The sequence below is a fragment of the Brienomyrus brachyistius genome, unplaced genomic scaffold (genome assembly GCF_023856365.1).
Source record: "Brienomyrus brachyistius isolate T26 unplaced genomic scaffold, BBRACH_0.4 scaffold47, whole genome shotgun sequence".
NCBI classification, from domain to species: Eukaryota; Metazoa; Chordata; class Actinopteri; order Osteoglossiformes; family Mormyridae; genus Brienomyrus; species Brienomyrus brachyistius.
In genome coordinates this window covers 1,396,667-1,407,598 of record NW_026042322.1, presented here as the reverse complement: position 1 = coordinate 1,407,598, position 10,932 = coordinate 1,396,667, and positions in this window count along the sequence as shown.

Below are 10,932 nucleotides of genomic sequence, written 5' to 3'. Positions count from 1 at the left end.
ATAAAACAGTTACTTTATAAAATGCATATACTAAGACTCGTTAACTGAGAATTATTAACATGGTTATAACACGTAATTCCGTTAGTTGGTATATTAATGACAGATTGTATATTATCATTTCAAATCAAACTGAAACTACACTTTTTTTCCGGGCGCTTTGCTTTTCCTATAGTTTGCATAGTTATCTTTAATTTTCGCTTACACGCACCTTATAATCTTACCTCTGGCATAACAAAATGTTAAGGTTGCAGTCTTTATTAAATGCGCTTGACAGGTAAAGAAGCGCTCCATGTTGACATAATGATATTGCTCACCGGCGACGAATAAACTAAAATATTAGATCTTGCTATTAATTATTGTCACGGATTCCAAATGAGATAACTAATTGGTATTTTATAATGGTTCATTAGATAAGGGCGACGAATATTAATAGTGAGGGATTTAATATAGTTCTAAGTGTACGATGAGGTCTTGGGAAAACATATTTAAATACCTACAAAGTAATCGTAACTACGAATTATTTTGTTGTGTATTTGTCAGCAGAGTTTCCTTGCTTAGCAAGAGGCATGTAAACTTAGCAGGTCGAACTAGGTATATTGAACTAATACTCTGCTAGGGTTATTTGCGCCACCAAATGCAAGTACGTGACAAATAAATTGATTAGGATTGAATTGTGGGAGGTTAATTGGTTGATCCCAGAAGATGAGGGGGTCAAGGTGGGTGCAGCAACTGGTAGAACAGGAGCAGGCAGAGACAAGTGCAGAACGTGGAATTACAAAAATATTATTTCCAAAATGCATGTTCTTTTCTGTTTCAAATATTTAATGTCGCTGCCAGAAAAAAAACATATCACATATCATATCATTAATAGCATCTCGGCTGATAGCTTTGCGCGTATTCGTATACGGACCTACGAATTTCTTAATGTTGCCACGCATATTTAAACAAAGCTACAGTGTGTTCTAATTGCACTTAAATGTATGACATAATTAAGACTGTGCAGATATTACAATTGGGTATGAAACAGCCCCCATTGTCCACGGAGCCGACCCCCACAGTCGTGCGTGCGGCGCGTGCAAACTGTAAAACTAGAAGCGACTACTCTGCATGCTACCGTTGCGTCTGCGTTTGCTGCAGTGCTAAGCGGGATCAAACTTATTTTGCTGCAACCTTCAGAGCCGCCAGGCAAGAGGATTAGCCTGCAGAACTAAAGCCTGGAGCTCAAGGAACCAATGAAAGTCTTGCCTGAGCTTCAGGGATTGGGGGGTAGGGGGGTGATGTCACCATCATAGACAGCTCACGTAATAGTCCCCGTGAGATTCTCTACTCTGGCGGAGAAACACACCGGTGAATGTTTTATGGCCCGGAACATTGCAGCTCGGGTCCAGTGCTCCTGCAAATTTGCAGAGCCCTTCGAATCGCCAAGGGATGGGGGCACTGATGCTGTCAGCAATGCGGGCTGTTCGGCCCCCACCAGCTCGTAGTTGTTGCTGATGAGTTGAGCTGCATTGTGGTCATTTTCAACGTTCAGTATTTGTGGCGGTGTGGGTGAACAGTGGGGCTGCTCGATTATGACAAAAATCATAACCGCGATTATTTACTGAGATCACAATTATTTAACACGATTACTCACTGACGTTGAAAACATCATGCATCTATTGAACTTAAAAAACATTTCATTTTTTTTTATTTGCTTGGAGTCTAAATGTAATTCAAACAAAAAAGAAATGGACTGAAAAGGGGTGCACTGTATTTATAACACAAGACAAAACGGGAGCATCCATGCGAAACGAAATGCGACAAAATAATCGTTTATCTCAATGATTTAAATTTGATAATCAATGGAAGCCAGCATCTTAAATGAAATTAAAATTCGATTAATTGTCCAGCCTTAGTGGACAATGTGATGTCCTTCCCGCTAGTGTTTTGCCCCTTAACGTCTTAATATACTACGAGAAACGGAAATGCTTAACCAGGCATATTATTCAGTATAGAAACAACACCTCTGTTGTATTCACAACACTAAACACAGCTATAACTGCAGGTTTTACAAAGTACCTAGTTACACCTCCATTCAGGCTGTGTTCCCCCAGGCTGTTGCGTACTGTATGAGAGCCTTTGTGACGGGCGTCATTGAGGAGTCAATTATACTTTATGGAGCAGATAATTGTTTCAATCTAAATGCGAAAAAATTAAATCGCAGCAACTTTGGGTTATTTTGTGAAGACATCGCGCGGCCGTTATGTTTATAAAAGTATGTCTTCAAACTGATTGTTTACGCAGCGAAGCGTGTTTTTGTAGTTAATTTGGCCCAATAAATATCTAACGCGGACGTTTGTTGGATCCAAAGCTCTCAGCGGGGCAGTGATATGAGGGAAGAGACAAAGTGGCAATAGAAATTCTGTCGTAAAAAAATTACCCCGGTGGTCGTGCTTGATGTTTCTCTGTCAGTCAGTAGAGTAGTATCATTGCAAGACATGCTTTGTGTAAAGATGGCAATACAGCCATGTGACGGGACAGCGGGAAAGAAGAGAGACTTTTGTGTAAGTTTCAGGGTGTGAGAAACAGGAAAACACAACCAGCTTGGGGTCTTGCTTGACACATCCCAGGGTAGTGAGAGGTTTGCATACGGGCACTTTACATATAGTGTACATTATGATATTACTACATGGTTACCTTAAGTCATTGCTGTTTGACAAGCAAAAATGTTACATCTGATATTATTAAATGCTGTCTAGTGGAGTCAGTTCATAGTGTCCACATGGACAAAATTTCTCTAGAACTGTCTGTCTTCTGTTCTGGTCTTAGAACTTCCTGTATTCATTTTTGTGACAATTGAGCCCTTCTGTCCTCGTTCTGGTTCACCTTCAGCTTTTCCAATCAGTGCACTGCTCAGTTATGCTTTGAGTGAAAGTTCAGGTGTGCTTTGATCAAGAATCTGCTTGTTTTACATGTGGTTCACGCTGTTCTTAAAGGACTTCTCTTCCAGTTCTGCTTCTTCATTGTCCTGCTTTTACGCTCATAAAGAGTCACAGAAAAGACCATATTTTGAACAAATCTGGTCTGTGTTATTAGAGGGCAATTGGTGGTTTTGAAGGTTTCTTTCAGGTCCTCCATCACAGCCTTGCCAAGTGTCAGTCTGACTGTTGGATCCTTTGTTGTTGATGGTTGTTCTAGGGAGTCAAAAGCTGTCTGTATCCTTACATGTCAGCATGAGTTACCTGCAAATCCTGTGCTCGTAACTTTCATTTTTCTCACTGACAGATCACACACACACACATTTGTATTTCTATCTTTGCGGGGACTCTCCATTCATCTATATAGGGAAAACCCTAATCCCAGCAATGACGACCTTAACCCCCTACCCAGCCCTAACCTTCACCATAAGTAACCAAACAAAAGACTTACGGCATTTTTAGTTTTTCAGTTGCAGCGGGGACTGAAAAAATGGTCCCCACAACATCAAAATAACAGATTTTTATTACATTTTGGGGACATTTGAAACATAACACATACATCCACACATATATGCATGATGGTTAATTCTTAATACATGACTATGAGGGTCAGATTGATGCGGAAAGGGCTAGAAAATCCTCGCTAACGCTACATGCACAACTGTAGTGGGCAGCCGGGCAGCTACAGATCATAACTGGCAGACATAACAGGCAGCCATTAAGCTGCGAGCAAGTTCTGATTTCTGATAAAGGCCCATGTTTTCTCACATTTGTTCAGTCTCAAGCAAGAGTAATCAATTTAACCTGGAAAGAATAAAAATCAATGATCGCCACTACCACCCCCCCTTCCCCCGCCAACCCAACCTCAAGCTTTCAATGTACTTGATGGCTCTGATCCCATAAACCTCAGATTGGATTATAGCCCCCCCGCCCTATTTCTATTTCCCAAAGATGTGGAAAACAGCTGCTTCTCCTCCCCATGTCAGCTTCCCTGTCAAGGATTCAGCATCTCCATCTGCCCCGCAGCACGAAAGCAGGGGGTCCTCGCTCTGCTTGACATCCCGCAATTTACATAATCACGCTTATGGCTGTAATTAAGCGGGTAGTTATGACAAAATTTACATTTCACTGAAGAAAATAAGGTCTGTAGTTGTCAAAATGTTTTATGGGCTAGAGTGACTAAGTGCTCCATTTTTTTTAAGGAGTAATTGGTGGATTTTAATTTTTTTTTGTTGCTACCTCTTGATAGCAGCAATTTTGGCCATGTCCTGTTTGTCATTTCTGTGGTGTGTCAAGCAGATGCTACCTACTGCAAACTTCAAATGAGGGTGTCCTACACACAAGACCGGATGACTTTGAAATCACCGTCAGGACTCTTTGAAATGTCTTTAAAGAGGCATCGTTAACTGCAATGTTGGGCCTGTGTGCGGAGTCGTACAGGGGAGAGGTGTAGCTACATTGTTATGAAGGTCTGCTGGTCCAACAGCTTTTCCGTGTTCAGCTGTTTGGCTGTTGAGGTTCCTTTCATTTCGATTCCATTTTATTTAATTATGTGATTCCTTTATCCAAAGTGACGCACATTTTTTTTTGAGAGGAAGCAGGGTCAGGCAGTCCCTGGAGCTATTGAGCGCTAAGAGCCTTGCTCAGGGGCCCCCCCGGTGAAATTCCCCTGCCGATCCTGGGATTCGAACTGACGACCACCTGATGACAGGCAGAGCATCTTACGTAATTTTCTTAAATTATATTTATTTGTGGTTACTGCTGTGGCGATGGTGCTGATTTTTAAAGGGGGGGGGGCAGCTATATATCGATGCAGGAAACAGAACCCCCCTCCCCCTACTGTCATCGCTTCCTATTTGCATTGAGGCTTTGAAACACTAGGTGGCATCGTTGCTTGACTGAAGTGTTAGCATTAGTGTTGGAGCCGCATTGGAGCTGACATTCAGGGGAACGGCGGTGCTGCATTGGACTTGTCTGCATAGCGTCTGTCTAACAGTGTTTACTTGATAGCCAGTTCCTGGGGTTGGGGTGCTTCTTGAAGTAGGATTTCTGAGTTAGCTGGATTAACCTTAAGTTATAAGTAATGATCGTCCAATTAGAGTTTAGGTAAGGAGCACTCCTATTGGACAATCATGACTTCTTTCTTAAAGTAATCTTAGCTAACAGCCCCGTTCTCTAATAGAAACATGAAATTTTACTGTGAATGTCTTTGGAGTTTAGTGATATTTGAACAGACTGAGACCTCTAAGATGTGAGCATCATGGTGACTGTAGGGCAGGGGTGTCCCCCTCCGGTCCTGGAGGGCTATCGTCCAGTAGGGTTTCTATCATACCTGGCTTCTGATGAGCCACACCTGTTTTCAGGTAAATACCAGGAACAGGTGTGGCTTATCAGAAGCCGGGTAGGATAGAAAACCCACAGGACAGTAGCTTTCCAGGACCGGAGTTGGACACCCCTGCTGTAGGATTTACTGAAAGTATAAATACAAAGCTCCAGTCTCTGTTTGACAGCTTGTTTTTCCCCACTGAAGGCCATTGGTCCCAGCCTCCTGTACTGAGCAGAGTGCATGTGCCACCCCAGGCAAACTTCACCACTGGCGCCCCCTGTCTGAAATAAAGTGAAACTGCCTTGCTAAGTAAGCATCTCTCAGCCGCCTATGTCGCCTGATGGGTTGACAGGCACAGATGGCCTTGTAGTCTCCGAATCCTGTTGGGTTTTCTCCCCAGTTTTTCTGTGTGATGGAATTTTTTCCGTTTCTTAAGAAGTCCCTTCAGAGTCAGCAGTCATGCTCAGCGCGGATCGGTGCGCTGGACTGAATCGATAAATAAAACCCCCGCTGTTTTTCCGGCTAATTTTTTTTCATAGACTGGCCTGGTAAAGTGTAAGAAACATCATAAATCAGTCTAGTTTCATTTCTTGCACCGCTGGCATCAACGAGTTTTATGGTCGCCGGTCATTCAAGATGACATAAGCCATTGGACGAGGCAACTGGCCAATCAGCTGGTCCCCTGAGAAACGCCACCGACTCCCGACAGCACAAGCGGAGCGTGGCTTTCGAGTACCGAGTATTCCGTGCACTAAATTTTCAAAATCACTCACCGTGTCAGCTCAAGGGCCTAATGTGATGGTGAAGCACTATCCCAGACGTTTTTCGTTTTATTTCTGTTTTCCACTGTAACGGATTTTAGCCCATCTCTCTCTGCACGGCACAGTAGGTTACATTGCAATGGCGGAGTGAGCCACATTAAACAGACCTTCAAGTGCCCACCTTTCTCAACGCAAAGGCATACAAGCTACTAAAGGTACCACAGACTAGGTACGTTTGGGGGGAGGGGGCTGTGATCTTGAGTATGTGCTTTAAAGGTCCCCCTTTTTAACCTTTGAGCACCTGCCCCTCGAAGAGCCTCAAAACAGCCCTGCACTGGACACAATCAAATCAGACCAAAGTCTGATTTGTCGCATACAGTTACACTCACTGCAGTGTGCAATAAAACGCTTGTTTTCCTGACTTCAAGACAGTGGTAACAGGAAATATCATAGCAATAAACATCAAACAGTAATTGTAAATAACAATGAATGGTGTACAATTAGCAGCAAAATGACAGCTGGTAATGCAAGTGTCAAATAAACAAATATCTACATATGTAAATATGCTGTGGGGGTGGTGTGTTCCGCAGCGAGTTAGGGTGCTGTGCCTATGATCGGAAGGTCGCTAGATCAAATCCCAGGGCCGGCATAAATAAAAATTGTAACTGTAAAATGTTTTCATGCATCAGTCCTCATACTCCTGTAGGTTTGCTGCAATATAATATTCACCCCAAGGCTTAAAATGTGTTTAGTGTCCTTTCAGAAGATGCAGCATGCCCGGTGAGACAGTGATGTGAGATTGACACGTGACTGGGATAGCTTGGGGTTATTTCATTCAAGGTTAGCTACCCTCCAGAGGTATAAATGACATTTTAAAAAATTCTGGCTCGTGCTAAGGGTTTCATTCAAATATTTGCTTGCTGTTTGTGGGAATAGCTTGTCAGCGAAGTGAATTCTGTATTCTGGGGAACAGCTGATTGCATGAATTTCTGAGCAGTTATGAAAATAGGGGGGGTTCCAAGTGCACTTTAGTGCCCCCCCCCCGCACCCCGGTGGCCTTGTGGACGCAATTGCGATGTGGACGCCTGTGTAGGTCGGTCATCCTCTCGAGGGGAGAACCTTCTCAGCCTTCTGTGGTCCTGCCTGGTTTCACTTTCTGTTAGTTTGAAAAACCCGGGAGATGTAACAAGGACGTTACACTTATGGGCCGGACATGCGTCCCAACTTAATCAAGCTCATGACTGATGTTATTTGGTACCAGAAGGTCCTAAATATCACCAGCTGTTTGGCCGAATGCCCGAGGGGCAGGGATGCTTGCCTGAGTGTGCGTGTAAGCGTTGTCCAACAAGGGCAGATCATGAATGTTACATGGCTTTTTCTGATATTCCTACCTCATACGGCACAACCCCCTCTAGCGCTTTGCTCCATGACAGCCAACCCTGCCCCGACCACCTTCCGAGAAATATTAGATGAGTCCTCGTACCATTCTGTGTTCTGGCACATTCAACGAGCTCTGCCCACCTTATGAGAATCCCAGCGAGCGCAAAGTTGAGTTAACCCACTGTGGGCGTCATATGCTCGTGGGAGTTCTGAGGGCAGACGTAAAAATGATTGGTTCAGAAAGGTAACCAATCAGATTGTAGACGAGGTGAGTCCAAGCAACTAGAGGCGGTCTGACCAAAACATCTGATTGGTGGGTCCTGCCTCCTGTAGTTGCTTGCACTCACTTCCTCAACAATCAGTAGTTTATCTCTCTGAACCAATCATTTTTCCTTCTGCCCTCAGAACATTTTTGCGTAAGTAAAACTCCCACGAGCCTGCCATGTTCCCAGGCTGTGACAGAGCTGCTCAAGAATCGCTAATGACACCCCCCCCACACACGCCCCCCGGACCACTGAAACGGTGCATCCTCCTGCATTGCTGGCAAGTAGTAAAACCCAAGCAGCGGCTGCAGGGCGGTTATAAAAAGACTCGTAAGTGCGGGCCATCCATGTTTAATAGCCGCTCACTTTCTCTCGTGCACGGCTGCAGAGCGCGAGGACGTGAAGGAGGGACCGGCGGTGGCCGATGAGTGAGCCTGCACAGGTAAGACCACCCCCTTGCTGTCCCGGTGCAGTGCCTGTGTTTGCCGGAGCTCCCATGCTCAGAAGGGCAGGAGAAGTCTTCCGCTTACGGTCACGTTGTGTCTCCTTGCCAACGGGCTGCTTAAGCGACATTGGGATTTCAGGTCACCCTTTCCAGAGGTTTGGAGAGCATTTAGAGGGAAAATGACTAGAGCGTTTTGGTTTTCTATGCACATTATATATTCTTTTCTAGAAACACCTCAAGACGGCCTCCTTCTGTCAGATAAGGGTTGTTGTGATGATACGGTCATGCATTAATGACAGTGTCATTTGAGGGAAATCCACAGAAGCTTATGCATGACATGCAAAAACATTATAGTGGGTGTCATTTGATATATTTTTAAATGCATGCATCATTATTGAAGAAGATTATCTGTTCATACTATGAATTAAGCAAATATGCATGATTACATACTTTTGATCCATTCCTGTGCATGCTTTTCAATATTTGTCAGGTGTTTGTTTAAAGGAATCTGTCCCTGTGGATAAAGTAGCAGTATGTTAATGTGAATGTATTGTAGGTGATAACATCATAATTATCTTTCTGCTATTGCTACAGCCCAGATTAAATGCGTAATATCTTCCTTATCACTCCCTTCCCGTGAAAGCCAACCTGGATCTGTGCCCTGATAGGTCCTGTCTCTCAGCTCTCTGACTCATTGGTCTTTGCCTTTTAGATGCAGAGACCCCGCCTGCAATTCAGTCAGGGCTCCGCCCCTTGCACGCAGGCGACCATTAAATCTAACCTCCCCGCAAGCAAGGTGCGCGCTGTAGAAATCTGATTAGGATTTGCTTAGTACGCCTGTAAGTCTCCTTTAAGACTGGCATAAATTTTCCTATTCACTGAATGTCAGGTATAATATAACTGTCCGCAATGATACCGGGAAAGATCTAGCACCGGCGTAGGAGCCGTGATTGGTGTCCGATTTATGGTTCGACCATTAAAGTGAGGAGCATCCAAATGGGTATCTCTGAGCAGGGAATGCATTACAGAGATCAGATAATCTGCACTCAGTGTTTCTGGGCAAGATAGATGGAATAGGTTCACGTTCCACTCAGTCAATATTGTTACCGGTGTATCTTACCCACCTTTTTATCCCTCCTGTGTCTTTTTTTCTTCCAAGTGTGACATAAATTACTTTCTTTCACTGTACGCCACCATCCCTAATGTATTATTCACAGCTGACTGACAGCCGTCTGTAATTAATTGCCCCGCAATTGAATTGTACTTTAATTAGAAGAAGGAGAGTAGCCATGAAAAGACAATGGCCTGTTTGTCGAACTGTTGCCAACGGACTGGAATGTGAACGAGATGAGTTCCGGTGCTGGTAGAAAAGCTTGGCCCTTAACGATTACGACAAATATGATACTTGTGTATCCGTTCCTATAATGTATTATTTACGTCAAACGTAACTGTAAGCACTTCGGTGTGTGGTGACGCGTATTAGGTTACGGTGTGTTAATAGTTACTTCATTTTTTATGCTTAATTGTTGCAGTCGGTTTGTTGCATATTGTTGACATATCATCCGATACTCCCGCGTGTTCCTGTCTGCCCCCGGTGGCCTTGAGATGGAAACACGCACTACGCATGGCAACCTTTAAATAATGAACCCAGACTTGTTAATAATTACTTGTAACTAATTGCAGGTTCAAGGCTTTGGCATAGTCCTGCTGTTATCCCCTAGGGCATGATGCTTTAATTCGTATGTAAAGAATATTCATTTTAAAAAATCTATAAAATAAATGCAGAGCTGTAGGTTGATTTAGATAAAAGCACATAATTAACTGTTAATTGCACTGGTGTCCCCTGCCTCGTGTCCTGCGTTATCTGGGGTAATCTGGGGATAAAATACTCAGAGAGGCGGAGGGATGATAAGTGCAATGGATGCAACATCGAAATTGGCTATTTTTTAAACAATCAGTGACCTGTGATTCCAAGTGAGCCGCTTTGCCGAGATCTTCAGGGCGTCCGGTCATTCGACGCCCCCATCTGGCATTAGCAAAGTCTATCGTTGACATTGAGCGTTGACTGTTATCGACGCGCTGTGGTTCGGGGCCTTGCGGATCGATGCGCGTCGCCATGCTGCTTTACATGCTGTCATTTGCTCTGCGGATAACCACACATTAATATACTTAACGGTCTAATGTTTAAAGAACGGCTGGGAAATGGTTAAGTGAAAATGGCTCACTTTGTATCGTCTTTCGATTCTTTTTTTGTTAGTCCATGACCCGTTCCTGATTGTTTACAGCTCCTAGAGCAGCCTGAACCATCCATTCTCCCATAATGCAATGTGTCTTGCATCCACATCTCCCCCCCCTCTCTGCATTAGTCTCCCGCTGCCCTGCATTCATCACTACAATCGGCCTTTATTTATACCTCCCGATAAGACCCGGAAGACATTATTCAAGTACCAAAGGTGCGAGGAGGACTGCTTGGACAGCGCCAAGTTACAGAGGAGGGGGATTGGAACAAGCCGTGAGAGGAAAAACGATGGTAGTGAATAATGCCTGGAAGCGCGACGGGGTGGAGAGGTGGGCGGTGAGCATTAGTGTTCAATTTTTACGTGTCATTTCTTTGATTACCTCACAGGCCTGGTGGTGCCTTGCCACAACAGCCACCCCCCCCTATTCCAACAGACAAATGGTATATTCCATGCTTTTCTCAAGCCTAGCTATTCCTGTTTGGGATGAACCGGTTGGCTAATCTGTCATGGCAGAATGGGGAGCACCGTCCAGCTGCAGTGCTGCCTATCTCAGACCCCGG